Source organism: Arachis ipaensis, chromosome B8 (assembly GCF_059453495.1).
Source record: "Arachis ipaensis isolate K30076 ecotype BB chromosome B8, ASM5945349v1, whole genome shotgun sequence".
NCBI classification, from domain to species: Eukaryota; Viridiplantae; Streptophyta; class Magnoliopsida; order Fabales; family Fabaceae; genus Arachis; species Arachis ipaensis.
In genome coordinates, this window is record NC_142443.1 from 87,347,087 (window position 1) to 87,364,065 (window position 16,979).

The following is a 16,979-nucleotide window of genomic DNA, read 5'->3' on the forward strand; positions in this document are numbered from 1 at the left end:
TCTAATCTCATTGCTCTTCTTCGATCTTCAATTTCTCTTTTAGAATTTCATAATTGAGCTAAGGTTTCTTGCTGTTTCTTCAAGCAATTCTCCATTTCTGTTTTGCTACTGAGCTGAATCTCTTCATCTCATAACTCTCTGATTTACTTCAATTTGTATTTTCTAGTTCAATTATGAATCCCAGTACCCAAATTCCTTTTATTCTTTGAGAAATTTACATTTCCCAGCAATTTAGATTCAGTAATTTATGTTTCTTGCACTTTAAGTTTTAGTCATGTACTTTTCTTGCAATTTAAGTTTTCAGCTCTTTTACTTTCTTGTTCTTTAAGTTTCTGTAATTTACTTCTTTTGCACTTTAAGATTCAGTCAATTTACTCTCTCCATTTTATTTACTTGCAATTTAGCTTCTGTTAATCAAGTTTCACTCAAATCATCAAATATTCGCTTAACTAAATTCATCACGTAACTAAAATTGCTCAATCCATCAATCCCTGTGGGATCGACCTCACTCTTGTGAGTTATTACTACTTGATGCGATCCGATACACTTGCCGGTGAGTTTTGTGTGGAATTATTTTTCCCTCATCAATGGCACTCTCAGAGACAGGGGCTTGCTCCTGACGAACATAGACAGTCTGCAGAGTAGGCAAGTAGAAGTTGGAGTAGAATTCAACTACCCATGATAGGTTGGCCTCTCGCGGCTGCCTCCTCAAAAATCCCCACTGTCTCCACTCAATGTAGGGCTCCAAAAAATCTACAAAATGGGTTGGGACAATGAGTAGATGTTCATTATTGTAGTTCCTCTCAGCTAGGATGGGGAACATCTGCTCGCAATAATGGTTGGTGAACCGTGTGGAGTCCTGTGCGGAAAATGCTTTCTCTGCTTCATCAACTTTAATGATCCTCTTTACCCACTTTTTTGGTGGCTTGACGCTTGTAGAAGGGAACGCCATAGCTGGAGCTCTCTTGGTTCCTCTCCTTACCGGTGGCTTTTCAGAAGCCTTCTCTTTTCCACTTTTAGTGGCCATCCTAATGAAGGAAGAAAGAGAATTAAATTCAAATATAGAGTACTAACAATTGGAAGGAGGGAAATTCAAGTAATAATGAATGCCAAAGTAATAATGATGTCGTATATATGGTAGCTACAACATGCATGGAAGACATTAAGTAAAAATCATAAAGGCAATTCATAGCAATTAGATGCAAGACGGTTAAAAGCATGCAAGTAATAGGCATGAGAAGCATAGCTCAAGCATCAATTATTAGATTTACCACTTTAAAGAGAATTTGTATGATGACAATTGTGAATGATAATCCCAATACATGTGAATTACAAGTGTTGTGAAAAAGAGAGGCATTAAAGTGTAAGAGTAAAGTAGAAAAGAGTCCAAAATGCCATGAGAATTTTTTTCACAAATACTTGGTGTGCAAGTTAAAATAGGAATTAAAATAATAGATCCAAATATATATGAGAGCCAAAATTAAATGTCAATTGTCAAATTACTCCTCATAATATCCACAAGCTCAATGATAATAAAGTAATACCCAAATAAAGTTTCAACACCAACATAAAAAAAAATGCATGATAAAAGAATGAAAAAGAAACCATAAATAACTAAGCTAAAAGAAAAATTGAGAAGAAAGTGAAATAAATAAATGCAATAAGTGAAAGAAGAATGAAAGAGGAGAGGGGAGGGAGAAAAGAAACCTGAGGGAGAAGATGAAAAAGGGAAGAAGTAAGTAGTAGATATTGAGAAGGAATAAGGAAGAAAGAAGGAAGAAGAAAGAAGAAAGAAGTAAGAATGAAAGAGAATTAGGATTTAGGAGAAGAAATATTAAAACTGGGCGGTGCGCTGGTTTAGTGGTGCGGCACATGCGACGCGCACGCATACGGCACGCATACGCGTGGGTCGCGCAAAATTGAAGGTGACGCGTAAGCGTCCGGCACGCGTGCGCGTGCCCTTGGTTGTGCGAATCGCGTGCGGGCAGCCCCACGCACGCACAACTCTCTGTTCATTCTGGGTTGGGGCCAAAATTTTATACGACGCGTGCGCGTGCCTGATAGCCAGTAAGTGAAATTGACGCGCACGCGTCAGGGACACATACACGTGATTGAGGTTGTGCCTCTAGCACAGTGCCAGCCCCAAACCATCATAACTCTCTGTTCAAACACCCATCTATGCCAATTTCCAGGATCACGCGTACGCGTCAGGGACGCTTACGTGTGGTTGCTAGAAACACAAGTGCCGTGCACGTGTGACGTACGCGTACGCGTGGGCTTGTTGGCGCGCAAAGCACGCTTCCTACACCATCCCCGCCTAACTCTTTGTTTGCTTCATATGTGTTGCGAATTCACCCCTTTTTTTTATGTAGAATGCAGATGAATTATGCAGAATTTATAAAGTAACACTTGATAAAAAGTAAGATAAAACTAAGAATAAAAAGGAAAGATCGTACCATGGTGGGTTGTCTCCCACCTAGCACTTTTCTTTTACGTCCTTAAGTTGGACGGTCCACAAGCTCAGTCTTCTTCTGTTGGTGGATCCTCCAAGAGGAAGACCTCCAACTCCTTATTGTTCTTCATTTTCTCACCATGATACAGCTTCAAGTGATGGCCATTGACTTGATGAATTTGGAGCTTGAAGGATGACTCAGGTGGAAGACTCCGTATGGCTCTGTCTTCTCTACTCTATAGGGGCCTTCCCACCTTGATCTCAGCTTGCCTGGCATGAGCTTCAACCTGGAGTTGTAAAGGAGGACCAACTCCCCAGGTCTGAACTCTCTTCTCTTGATATGCTTGTCATGTACAGCCTTCACCCTCTCTTTGTATAGCCTGGAGTTGTCATATGCTTCGAGTCGAAGGTTCTCCAGTTCTGCTAGTTGCAGCTTCCTTTCAGCACCGGCTTCCTCAAATCCCATGTTGAATTCCCTTACATCCTAGAAAGCTTTGTGCTCCACCTCCACTGGGAGGTGACAAACCTTTTCGTAGACTAGGCGGAAGGGACTCATTCCGATGGGTGTCTTGTATGCTGTCCGATAAGCCCAAAGCATATCTACAAGTCTGGTCCTCCAGTCCTTCCTATGAGGCTTGACAATCTTCTCCAATATGCGCTTTATCTCTCTATTAGACCCCTCGGCTTGTCCATTGGTTTGAGGATGGTAAGCCGTTGCTACCTTGTGAACAATGCCATGTTTCTTCAGTAGACCTGTCAATCTCCTGTTACAAAAATGAGTGCCTTGATCACTCACGATTGCTCATGGTGATCCAAAGCGACAGATAATATTATTTCGAACAAAGGAGACAACAGTGTTAGCATCATCAGTACGGGTAGGAATTGCTTCCACCCATTTAGAAACATAATCAATAGCTAACCATATGTATAAGAAACCACTAGAAGTTGGAAATGGACCCATGAAGTCAACGCCCCAAACATAAAAAATTTCACAGAACAACATAAGTTATTGGGCATTGGTGCACGAAATTTTGATCTCTAACGATGGCGCCAAAAACTTGGTACACACAATTTTGATCTCAACTCTTTTTCACAACTCCGCACGATTAACCAGCAAGTGCACTGGGTTGTCCAAGTAATAAACCTTACGTGAGTAAGGGTCGATCCCACGGAGATTGTCAGCTTGAAGCAAGCTATGGTCATCCTTGTAAATCTCAGTCAGGCAGATTCAAATGGTTATGAGGTTTTGATAATTAAAATATAAATAAAATATAAAATAAGATAAAGTTACTTATGTAATTCACTGGTGGGAATTTTAGATAAGGGTCTGGAGATGCTTTGTTGCTTCTGAACCTCTGCTTTCCTATTGCCTTCTTCCAACCATGCGTTACCTCTTTCTATGGCAAGCTGTATGATCCTCTCGGATGAAAACAAATCCATATGCGCTGTCACCGCACGGCTAATCATCTGTCGGTTCCCGCTAGCGTCGGAATAGGACCATTGTCCTTTTGCACACTGTCACTTGTGCCCCACATTCGCAGATCTCAGGAATGCTGCCAATAGTTCTAGCCTATACCACCAAGACTCTGATCTCACAGTATGGAATGCTCTGTTGTCAGGAGAGGCAACCATGCATCGTGAACCAGGAGGCCAAGAGATACACACTCAAACTATTACAGATAGAACCGAAGTGGTTGTCAGGCACGCGTTCATAAGTGAGAATGATGATGAGTGTCACGGGTCATCATATTCATCAGGTTGAAGTGCGAGTGAATATCTTAGAGAAGAAGTAGGCGTGAATTGAATAGAAAAATAATAGTACTTGTATTAATTCATGAAGAACAACAGAGCTCCACACCTTAATCTATGGGATGTAGAAACTCCACCGTAGAAAATACATAAGTGAAAGGTCTAGGCATGGCCGTGAGGCCAGCCTCCAAACATGTACAATGGTCTATGATAGCATAAAACTTATCAAAGATATAAAATAAGTCTCTAAAAGTAGTTTTTATACTAAACTAGTAACCTAGGGTTACAGAAAATGAGTAACTAAGTGCAGATAGTGCATAAATCCACTTCCGGAGCCCACTTGGCATGTGCTTGGGCTGAGCAATGAAGCTTTTTCGTGCATAGGCTGTTCCTGGAGTTAAACGCCAGCTTTGGTGCAAGTTTGGCTGTTTATCTCCAATCCTGGAGCCAGTTTGGGCATTTTACACCAAGATATTTTAGGCTGACTTTGAACGCTAGTTTGGGCCATCAAATATCGGGCAAAGTATGGACTATTATATATTTCTGGAAACCCAGGATATCTACTTTCCAACTAAATTAAGAGCGCACCAATTGGGCTTCTCTAGCTCCAGAAAATCCACTTCGAGTGCAGGAGGGTCAGAATGCAACAGCATCTACAGTCCTGTTTTAGCATCTAAATCAGATTTTTGCTCAGGTCCCTCAATTTCAGCCAGAAAATACCTGAAATTACAGAAAAATACACAAACTCATAGTAAAGTCCAGAAACGTGATTTTTGAATAAAAACTAATAAAAATATAATAAAAAGTAATAAAAATATACTAAAAACTATGTAAGAACAATGCCAAAAAGGGTATAAATTATCCGCTCATCACAACACCAAACTTAAATTGTTACTTGTCCCCAAGCAACTGAAAACAAAATAGGATAAAAAGAAGAGAATATACAATGAATTCTAAACTTATCAATGAACTTAGTTCAAATTAGATGAGCGGGACTTGTAGCCTTTTTGCTTCTGAACAGTTTTGGCATCTCACTTTATCCCTTGAAGTTCAGAATGATTGGCATCTATAGGAACTCAGAATTCAAATAGTGTTATTGATTCTCTTAGTTCAATATGTTGATTCTTGAACACAGCTACTTTATGAGTCTTGGCCCTAACCCTAAGCATTTTGTTTTCCAATATTACCACCGGATACATAAATGCCACAGACACATAACTGGGTGAACCTTTTCAGATTATGACTCAGCTTTGCTAGAGTTCCCAGTTATAGGTGTCCAGAGCTCTTAAGCACACTCTTTTTGCTTTGGACCATGACTTTAACCACTCAGTCTCAAGCTTTTCACTTGACACCTTCACGCTACAAGCACATGGTTAGGGACAGCTTGGTTTAGCCGCTTAGGCCAGGATTTTATTCCTGTGGGCCCTCCTATCCATTAATGCTCAAAGCTTTGGATCCTTTATACCCTTGCCTTTTGGTTTAAAGGGCTATTAGCTTTTTCTGCTTGCTTTTTCTTTTTTTCTTGCAAGCTTTGTGTTCACTGCTTTTTCTTGCATCAAGAATCAATTTTATGATTTTTCAGATTATCAAATAACATTTCTCCTTTTTCTTTATTCTTTCAAGAGCCAACAATTTTAACATTCATAAACAACAAATTCAAAAATATGCACTGTTCAAGCATTCATTCAGAAAACAAAAGGTATTGCCACCACATCAAAATAATTAAACTAATTTCAAGATAGAATTCGAAACCATGTACTTCTTGTTCTTTTGCAATTAAAATAATTTTTTATTTAAGAAAGGTGATGGATTCATAGGACATTCATAGCGTTAAGATATAGTCACTAAACACTAATGATCATGTAATAAAGACACAAACATAAATAAAACATAAGGCATAGGAAACGAAAAATAGAAAATAAAGAACAAGAAAATTAAAGAACGGGTCCACCTTAGTGATGGCTGCTAGTTCTTCCTCTTAAAGATCTTATGGAGTGCTTGAGCTCCTCAATGTCTCTTCCTTGCCTTTGTTTCTCTTCCCTCATGGCTCTTTGGTCTTCTCTAATTTCATGGAGGAGGATGGAATGCTCTTGGTGTTCCACCCTTAGTTATCCCATGTTGGAACTTAATTCTCCTAGGGAGGTGTTGATTTGCTCCCAATAGTTTTGTGGAGGAAAATGCATCCCTTGAGGCATCTCAGGGATTTCATGATGAGAAACTTCCTCATGCTCTTGTTGAGGTCCATGAGTAGGCTCTCTTGTTTGCTCCATCCTATTCTTAGTGATTGGCTTTTGAGATGAATCTCTCCATCTCTCATGACTAGGAGGTGGAAGCAATTGCCTTCCCTTTCCTCTTTCTAGAGGTTTCTCCGGCCTTAGGTTCCATTAGTGGTTATGGAAAATAAAACGCTTTAGCTTTTCCCACACCAAACTTAGAATGGTTGCTCGTCCTCGAGCAAAAGAAGAAAGAAAGGAGTAGAAGAAGAAGAAATGGAGGAGATGGAGGGGGGTGTGAATTCGGCCAAGGGGGTAGTAGTATGTATGTTGTGTGAAGATGAAGGTGGTAAGGAGGGGTATTTATAGGGTAAAGGAGAGAGGGTAGGATTTGATAGGTGATGGGTGTTTGGGGAAGAGGTTTTGATGGGATTGGTCAAGGGTATTTAGGGAAGAGTGTTATGGAAAGGTGTGAAGAGGAGAGAAGAAGAAGTGGGATAGGTGGGGATCCTATGGAGTCCACAGATCATGAGGTGTCAAGGAATTCGAGTCCCTACACCATTCTGACGTTCAAACGCCCATTCTGTGACAATTCTGGCGTTTAACGCCAGCTCTGCTACCTTTCCTGGTGTTAAACGCCACTCTGCTGCCCATTTCTAGCGTTAAACGCCAGTCAGATGACCATTTCTGGCGTTTAACGCCAGCCTGTGCCAAACAGCCCTTTCTGGCATTAAACGCCCAGAGTGCTGCCCATTCTGGCATTTAACGCCTAGAATGCTGCCAGGCTGGGCGTTAAACGCCCATTCTGCTATCCATACTGGCGTTTAGACGCCAGTAAGCCTGTCCTCCAAGGTGTGCTATTTTTAATGCTGTTTTTCATTCTATTTTTTTATTTTTTAGTTGTTTTTGTGACTTTACATGATCATCAACCTAAAGAAAACATAAAATAACAATGGAAAATAAATAAATATAATTAAATAACATTGGGTTGCCTCCCAACAAGCGCTTATTTAATGTCAATAGCTTGACAGTGAAGCTCTTAGAGAGCTTCACAGAGACTCAGAGCTTGATGTTGGCCTCCCAACACCAAACTTAGAAGTTCAGTGTGGGGGCTCTGTTTGACTCTGTATTGAGAGAAGCTTTTTATGCTTCCTCTCAATGGTTACAGAAGAAGATCTTTGAGCCTTAAATACAAGGTAGTCCTCATTCACTTGAAGGACTAACTCTCCTCTGTCCACATCAATCACAGCTCTTCCTGTGGCTAGGAAGCGTCTTCCAAGGATGATGGATTCATCTTCATCCTTCTTAGTCTCTAGGATTATGAAGTCAGCAGGGATGTAATAGCCTTCAACCTTCACTAAGACATCCTCTACAAGTTCATAAGCCTGTTTCCTTGAATTGTTTGCCATCTCTAGTGAGATTCTTACAGCTTGCACCTCAAAGATCCCTAGTTTCTCCGTTACAGAGAGTGGCATGAGGTTTATACTTGACCCAAGGTCACACAGAGCCTTCTTAAAGGTCATGGTGCCTACGGTACAAGGTATTAAAAACTTTCTAGGATCCTATTTCTTCTGAGGTAATTTTAGTTGAACCAGATCATTCAGTTCATTGATGAGCAATGGGGGTTCATCCTCCCAAGTCTCATTACCAAATAACTTGGCATTCAGCTTCATAATTGCTCCTAGATACTGAGCAACTTGCTCTTTAGCAATATCTTCATCCTCTTCAGATGAAGAATACTCATCCGAGCTCATGAATGGCAACAGTAAGTTCAGTGGAATCTCTATGGTCTCTATATGAGCCTCAAATTCCTTTGGTTCCTCATTAGGGAACTCCTTGGAGGCCAGTGAATGTCCATTGAGGTCTTCCTCACTGGAAATCATTGCCTTTTCTTCCTCTCCAGGTTTGGCCATATTGGTTATAGTTATGGCCTTTCACTCTCTTTTTGGATTCTCTTCTGTATTGCTTGGGAGAGTACTAGGAGGGAGTTCAGTAACTCTTTTACTCAGCTGGCCCACTTATGCCACCAAATTTCTAATGGAGGACCTTGTTTCAGTCATGAAACTGAGAGTGGTCTTAGATAGATCAGAGACTACAGTTGCTAAGTCAGAGTGGCTCTGCTTAGAATTCTCTGTCTGTTGCTGAGAAGATGATGGAAAAGGTTTGCTATTGCCAAACCTATTTCTTCCACCATTATTATTATTGAAGCCTTGATTAGGCTTCTGTTGATCCTTCCATGAGAGATTAGGATGATTCCTCCATGAAGGATTATAAGTGTTTCCATAGGATTCTCCCAAGTAATTCACCTCTTCCATTGCAGGATTCTCAGGGTCATAGGCTTCTTCTTCAGAGGAAGCTTCCTTAGTACTGCCTGTTGCAGCTTACATTTCAGACAGACTCTGAGAAATCATATTGACTTGTTGAGTCAATATTTTGTTTTGAGCCAATATGGCATTCATAGTATCAATCTCAAGAACTCCTTTCTTCTGAGTTGTCCCATTATTCATAGGATTCCTTTCAGAAGTTTACATGAACTGGTTATTTGAAACCATTTCAATGAGTTCCTGGGCTTCTGCAGGCATCTTCTTCAGATGGAGATCCTCCAGCAGAGTGGTCCAATGACATCTTGGACAATTCAGACAGACCATCATAGAATATACATATGATGCTCTATTTTGAAAACATGTCAGAAGGACACCTTCTGATCAATTGCTTGTATCTTTCCCAAGCTTCATAGAGGGATTCACCTTCCTTCTGTCTGAAGGTTTAGACTTCCACTCTAAGCTTGCTCAACTTCTGAGGTGGAAAGAATTTGACCAAGAAAGCATTGACCAACTTTTCCCAAGAGTTCAGGCTATCTTTAGGTTGTGAGTCCAACCATGTCCTAGCTCTGTCTCCTACAGCAAAGGGGAAAGCATAAGTCTGTAGACCTGAGGATTAACCCCATTGGTCTTAACAGTATCACAGACTTGCAAGAATTCAGCTAAAAACTGATGAGGATTTTCCAATGGAAGTCCATGAAACTTACAGTTCTGCTGTATCAGAGAAACTAATTGAGGCTTAAGCTAAAAGTTGTTTTCTCCAATTGCAGGAATTGAGATGCTCCTTCCACAGAAGTCAGAAGAGGGTGCAATAAAGTCACCAAGCATCTTCCTTGCATCTCCACCATTATTGTTGGGTTCGGCCATCTCTTCTTCTTTTTCGAAAAATTCTATCAGGTCCTCTCCAGAGTGTTGTGCTTTAGCTTCTCTTAGCTTCCTCTTTAGAGTCCTTTCAGGTTCCGGATCAACTTCAACAAGAATGTTCTTATCCTTGCTGATGCTCATATGAAAAAGAAGAGAACAGAAAAGAATAGGAATCCTCTATGTCACAGTATAGAGATTTCTTTATGTGAGTAGAAGAATAGAAGAGTAGAATAAAGAAGAGAGAAGATGAAGAATTCGAACACAGAGAGGGAGAGAGGGTTCGAATTATAAGAAGAAGAGAATTGTTGGTAAATAAATAAATAAATAGAAAGAGATGAGGGAGAGAGAATTCAAATTTTAAATTAAAATAAAAGAAAAATATTTTTGTTTTTATTTTAATTATTGGTTAGTATTCGAAAATTAAGGGAAGAAGTAAAATAAAATTTGAAAACTAAATAAATTAATTAATTAAAAAATATTTTTGAAAAAGTGGTTAGTGATTTTTGAAAATTGGAGAGAGAAAAGTAGTTAGGTGGTTTTAAAAAAGATATGATTGAAATAGTAAACTTTTAAAATTAAACAAAAAGTTAAGTGGTTAATTGAAAAAGATTTAAAAATTAATTTTGAAAAGATAAGAAGTTAGAAAAGATTTTGAAATTGATTTTGAAAAATATATGAATGAAATTTTATTTTGAAAAAGATTTGAAAAGGAAATTAAAAAGATTTGATTTTTGAAAATTAAAGTTGATTACTTGACTAACAAGAAACTAGAAGAAATGATTTTAAAATTCAAAGATTGATCCTTTCTTAATAGGCAAGTAACAACTTGAGATTTTTGAATTAAAACATTAAATGTTAGCATTAATTTTGAAAATATGAAACAAATTAAGAAAAAGATTTTGAAAATCAAATTTTTAGAATTTTCGAAAATATTGAAAAAATGAAAAAGATTTGATTTTTAAAAAAGATTTAAAAAAGATAGAAATTTTAATTTGAAATTTTGACTTGACTACCAAGAAATAACTAAATTTTAAAACTCCTTGACTAAATCAATTCAAAATTTCGAAATTTATGAGAAGAATAAGGGAAAGATATTTTTTTGATTTTTGAAATTAATGAGGAAAGAGAAAAACAACTAAATGAAACATGACATAAGAATTATGAATCTAAACAAGAAAAATATGCAAGAACATTTTGAATGTCAAGATGAACACCAAGAACACTTTGAAGATCATGATGAACATCAAGAACATATTTTTGAAAATTTTTAAGAAAAGAAAGACATGCAAGACACCAAACTTAAAAATTTTTATTCTATAGACAATAATAATTCAAGAAAGCATATGAAAAACAAGAAAAGACACAACCAGAAAATGCAAAGATCAAACAAGAAAAATCATCAAAAACAACTTGAAGATCATGAAGAACAGTTCCATGCATGTGTTCTTCGAAAATTTAAAGAAAAATTAAAAAGATGCAATTGACACCAAACTTAAAATTTGACACAATACTCAAACAAGAAACATAAAATTTTTGTTTTTTATGATTTTATTAAATTTTTTTGGATTTTTCAAATTAATTTGGAAAAGACAATAAAGAAATTCAAAATTTTTAATACGAATTCCAGGAATCATGCAATGTTAGTCTAAAGCTTCAGTCTAAAAAAGATTAGACATGGCTAGCAAGCTTCAGCAGGACATTACATACAATAGCCAAATTGATGGGAATCAACTAGCTCCTGTGATGATAAAAGCATCATCTGAAACTCTAGAATTCTTTCTTAAAATTTATGAAGAACAAAATAAATTTTTTTGTATATTTTTTTTTGAATTTTTCAAAAATAAAAAAAGCTTAAAAATAAATAAAATTACCTAATCTGAGCAACAAGATGAACCGTCAGTTGTCCAAACTCGAACAATCCTCAACAACGGCGCCAAAAATTTGGTGCACGAAATTGTGATCTCTAACAATGGCGCCAAAAAACTTGGTACACACAATCTTGATCTCAACTCTTTTTCACAACTCCGCACAACTAACCAGTAAGTGTACTGGGTCGTCCAAGTAATAAACCTTACGTGAGTAAGGGTCGATCCCACGGAGATTGTCGGCTTGAGGTAAGCTATGGTCATCCTTGTAAATCTCAGTCAGGCAGATTCAAATGGTTATGAGGTTTTGATAGTTGAAATATAAATAAAATATAAAATAAGATAAAGTTACTTATGTAATTCACTGGTGGGTATTTCAGATAAGCGTCTGGAGATTTGTTGCTTCTGAACCTCTGCTTTCCTATTGCCTTCTTCCGACCATGTGTTACCTCCTTCCATGGCAAGCTGTATGATCCTCTCGGATGAAAACAAATCCATATGCACTGTCACCGCACGGCTAATCATCTGTCGGTTCCCGCTAGCATCGAAATCGGACCAATGTCCTTTTGCACACTGTCACTTGTGCCCCACATTCATCAGGTTTAGACTTTCCAGATCTCAGGAATGCTGCCAATGGTTCTAGCCTATACCACGAAGACTCTGATCTCACGAAATGGAATGATCTGTTGTCAGGAGAGGCAACCATGCGTCGGGAACCCGGAGGCCAAGAGATACACACTCAAGCTATTACAGATAGAACGGAAGTGGTTGTCAGGCACGCGTTCATAAGTGAGAATGATGATGAGTGTCACGGGTCATCATATTCATCAGGTTGAAGTGCCAGTGAATATCTTAGAGAAGAAGTAGGCGTGAATTGAATAGAAAAACAATAGTACTTGTATTAATTCATGAAGAACAGCAGAGCTCCACACCTTAATCTATGGGGTGTAGAAACTCCACCGTAGAAAATACATAAGTGAAAGGTCTAGGGATGGCCGTGAGGCCAGCCTCCAAACATGTACAATGGTCTATGATAGCATAAAACTTATCAAAGATATAAAATAAGTCAAAGTAGTTTTTATACAAAACTAGTAACCTAGGGTTACAGAAAATGAGTAACTAAGTACAGATAGTGCAGAAATCCACTTCCGGGACCCACTTGGTGTGTGCTTAGGCTGAGCAATGAAGCTTTTTCGTGCATAGGCTATTCCTGGAGTTAAACGCCAACTTTGGTGCCAGTTTGGGCGTTTAACTCCAATTCTGGTGCCAGTTTGGGCGTTTTACGCCAAGATGTTTTAGGCTGACTTTGAACGCCAGTTTGGGCCATCAAATATCGGGCAAAGTATGGACTATTATATATTTCTGGAAAGACCATGATGCCTACTTTCCAACGCAATTGAGAGCGCACCAATTGGGCTTCTGTAGCTCCAGAAAATCCACTTCGAGTGCAGGAGGGTCAGAATCCAACAGCATCTGCAGTCCTTTTTTAGCCTCTGAATCAGATTTTTGCTCAGGTCCCTCAATTTCATCCAGAAAATACCTGAAATCAAAGAAAAATACACAAACTCATAGTAACGTCCAAAAATATGATTTTTGAATAAAAACTAATAAAAAGTAATAAAAATATACTAAAAACTATGTAAAAACAATGCCAAAAAGGGTATAAATTATCCGCTCATCAGGCATCTCATCCGTCTTGGATATATTCCCAAACCTTTGGCATGGAGAGAAAGATTTACAGATGGTAGTAGTATCCATAAAAAGAGTGGGCCACCAGAATACACAGTCTAAAATTTTTCTAGCTGTTTTTTGAGGACCAAAATGTCCACCACTCTCAGAGGAGTGGCAGGCCTCTAAAATTGAATGGAATTCTGATTGTGGCACACACCTTCTAATTATTTGGTCAGTACCATACCTCCATAAATATGGGTCATCCCATATATAATATTTGGACTCGCTTTTCAACTTGTCCCTTTGATGCTTAGTAAAATTAGGAGGGAAGGTATGACTAACCAGTTAATTAGCAATAGGTGCATACCAAGGAACTACCTCATATATTGCGTGCAAGCTATCAAATGGAAAAGCATCATTGATAGGAGTGGAGTCATTCTTAATGTGCTCTAGGTGACTCAAGTGTTCCGCCACTAAATTCTAGGAACCACTCCTATCTTTGATTTCTAAATCAAATTCTTGCAGCAGCAATATCCAACGTATTAACCTTCGTTTCGACTCTTTTTTAGTTAACAATATTTTAGAGCTGCATGGTCTGAGTATACTACCACCTTAGTACCAAGTAAATAGACTCGAAATTTATCTAGAGCAAAAACAATAGCCAGAAGCTCTTTTTCAGTGGTAGTATAATTAGACTGAGCAGCGCCTAAGGTCTTAGAAACATAAGCAATTATAAAAGGGTTCTTACCTTCGTGCTGAGCTAGCGCCGCTCCTACTGCATGGTTGGAGGCGTCACACATAATATCAAATGGCTGGCTCCAGTCGAGTCCTCTCATAATCGGAGCTTGAGTCAAGACGATCTTCAGCGTATCAAATGCTTCTATGCGGTCCTCACTCAGCTCGAACTCAACATCCTTCTGCAGCAGTCGGGATAAAGGCAATGCTACCTTATTGAATTCCTTGATAAATCTCCGGTAGAAACCTGCATGACCAAGGAACGAATGGACTTCCCTCACGGAGGAGTGGTAAGGTAAACCAGAAATCACATCTACCCTTACCGGATCTACAAAAATACCAGTATTAGAAATAACATGTCCTAGAACAATACCTTGTTTGACCATAAAATTACATTTTTCGAAATTTAATACAAGGTTTGAACTAACACACCTATCTAATACTCTAGCTAAACTATCCAAGCAAAGGTTAAATGAATCACCATACACACTAAAGTCATCCATGAAAACTTCCATACAGTTCTCAAGAAGATCTGAGAAAATGCTCATCATACACCTTTGAAACGTAGCCGGTGCATTACATAAGCCAAATAGCATCCTCTTGTATGCATACGTTCCAAAGGGACATGTAAAAGTAGTTTTCTCTTTATCTTCAGGAGCTATATGAATTTGAAAATAGCCAGTGTAACCATCTAGAAAACAGTAGTGTGATTTACCTGACAGGCGATCAAGCATCTGATCGATGAAGGGCATTGGCTAGTGATCCTTGCGAGTAGCCTGCTTGAGGCGCCTGTAATCAATGCACACCCTCCAGGAGTTCTGCACTCTAGTTGTCAGGAGCTCTTGACGTGGCGGAAATTGGCGAGTCAAGAATTGTTTTAAGATATGCGTTGCAAGTATAGTTCTTAACCAACCAGAAATCCGCTTATCAATTTAGAAGGGTGTCACAAAAATTAAAATTAAAATACTGGGAGTATAAATCCCAGGTCATCTCCCAACGAGTTGCAGAAAGGTATGCTATTTTATTAATCAGATGTTTTCAAAATGGTTTGAATTGAATAACAGGAAATTAAATTAGAGAATTTATGTAAATTAAATAAAAGCCTTGACTGGGAGTAGATTAGCTGGAAGCCCTATTCTTGTTGGAGTACTCTCAAGATTAATTGACAATTGATGGTTGTCATGTTTAGTTATCCCTTACTAGGTAAGGGAAAGTCAAACAAGTTGGAATGCTACGTCTATTCACAAGTTCCAACCCACTCGATTAAAAGGGATTGGTGTCAGTGACTAGAGGGCAATCCAACAATAAACTCAATTACAATTTTTCTTTTTGAGCATTCCAACTCAAGGGTTCCTTTCAATCAACTCCCCATCAAGTTAGGGAACTACTCGCTCATTGTGAATATAGAATTCATAACATAGGAAAGGGAATTAAAGAAAGACATGATAAATAAAAATCAAAGAAATCAATTAAAAATAAAAGTAATTCTTGTATTAATAAATCCTAAAATAATTCAATAGTAAAATTGAGTAAATTAAAGGACATGGAAAAGTAAGAGCCAAGTAAAGAAAACGAACTAGAATGGCGAAGTCTTGATGAGGTAATAGCTCTTCCCAATATCCCAATGCAAAAAGTAATAGAAATAAAATCCTAAGAACTATGAATGTGTACAGAGAAAAAACCTAGAGAAGGAGTAAAACTAGATCTAAAAACTAAAAATTGTGTAGAATGAATGTTGTTCTCGGTCTCTGCATGTTCTCTGGCTCTAGTCTGCTTTTCTGGGCCGAAAATTGGGTCAAAACAGGGCCCAAAATCGCCCCCAGCGAATTCTGCAGATTATGCAGATCGCGCACGTCACGCGATCGCGTCATTCATGCGGCCGCGTCATTCGGCGTTTTGCCCTGTCACACGAGCGCATCGTCCACGCCTCCGCGTCACTTGTGCTATTCCAATCTGCGCGGTCGCGTGAGCCATGCGGCCGTGTCACTGTGATTTCCTCTCTTTCGCGCGGTCGCATGAGCCATGCGGCCGCGTCACTTCTCGCTGGTCATCTCCTCAATTTCTTGTGTTCCTTCCATTTTTGCAAGCTTCCTTTCCAATCTCCAACTCATTCATGCCCTATAAAGCCTGAAACACTTAACACACAGATCACGGCATCAAATGGAATAAAGGAGAATTAAAATACATAATTAAAAGTCTCTAGGAAGCAAGTTTTCAATCATGTAATAATTTAAGGAAGGAAATATAAATGCATGTTAATCATTTGTATAAGTGGGTAAAGATCATGATAAAACCACACAATTAAACACATCATAAACCATAAAATAGTGGTTTATCAACCTCCCCACACTTAAACATTAGCATGTTCTCATGCTTAGTTGAAGGAGATAAAATAAATGAGTAGGAACATGTAAAACTCATGCAATGCAATGCAACCTATATATGTGAATGCAACTATATGATTCTTGTCCACTTGATCAATAGTAAATAAGCTCTTCAAAACAATTACAAATCAAATTCCACTAATTCAATTCTTATACAGTAAGAACAGATAAAAATGCAAGAAGGTAGCTCATGAAAGCAGGGAACATAGAATTTTAAGCATTGAACCCTCACTGATGATGTATGTACGCTCTAATCTCTCTAGTGTATAGGGCAATCACTCTATCCTTCTCTAATCATGCTCTCTAATTTTTGTTCTTCTCCTAACCAATCAACAACATTTAATATACCAATGCAAACATCATGAGGTCTTTTCAAGGTTGTAATGGGGCCAAGGTAATGGTAAGGATACATATGTAGCTAAGTAATCTTATAAACTGAATCTTTAATTAACCCAAGCTTTAACATAACCTATATATATTCTTTATAACTTTAGAATTCATACTTGGTTACCCAGAATTTCCCTTTCACATTCCATACTCGTGTATCAACTTTTTATTTTAATTTTATCATACATGCATTGATCTTTGAATTTTTAACTTAGCATTGGGGTAATTTTGTCCCCTTATTTATTTATTGAATATTTTTGGTTTTTTTTTTAACATGAACATAAAAATAAACATAGCTTATCAATGCACATAGATTTTTAATTCTTATAGTTTCACAT

General features: G+C 38.2%; 1 protein-coding gene and 1 non-coding gene across 2 annotated transcripts in view; both read left to right on the forward strand.

The window, feature by feature from the left end:
* Nucleotides 1-16,979, forward strand: part of LOC148548726 (uncharacterized) — a 94,345-nt gene that overhangs the window by 51,647 nt on the left and 25,719 nt on the right. The window lies entirely within an intron of this gene.
* Nucleotides 9,098-9,201, forward strand: LOC148548728 (small nucleolar RNA R71). The gene has a single exon (XR_015897320.1). It is a non-coding gene; the product is annotated as a small nucleolar RNA R71 (small nucleolar RNA).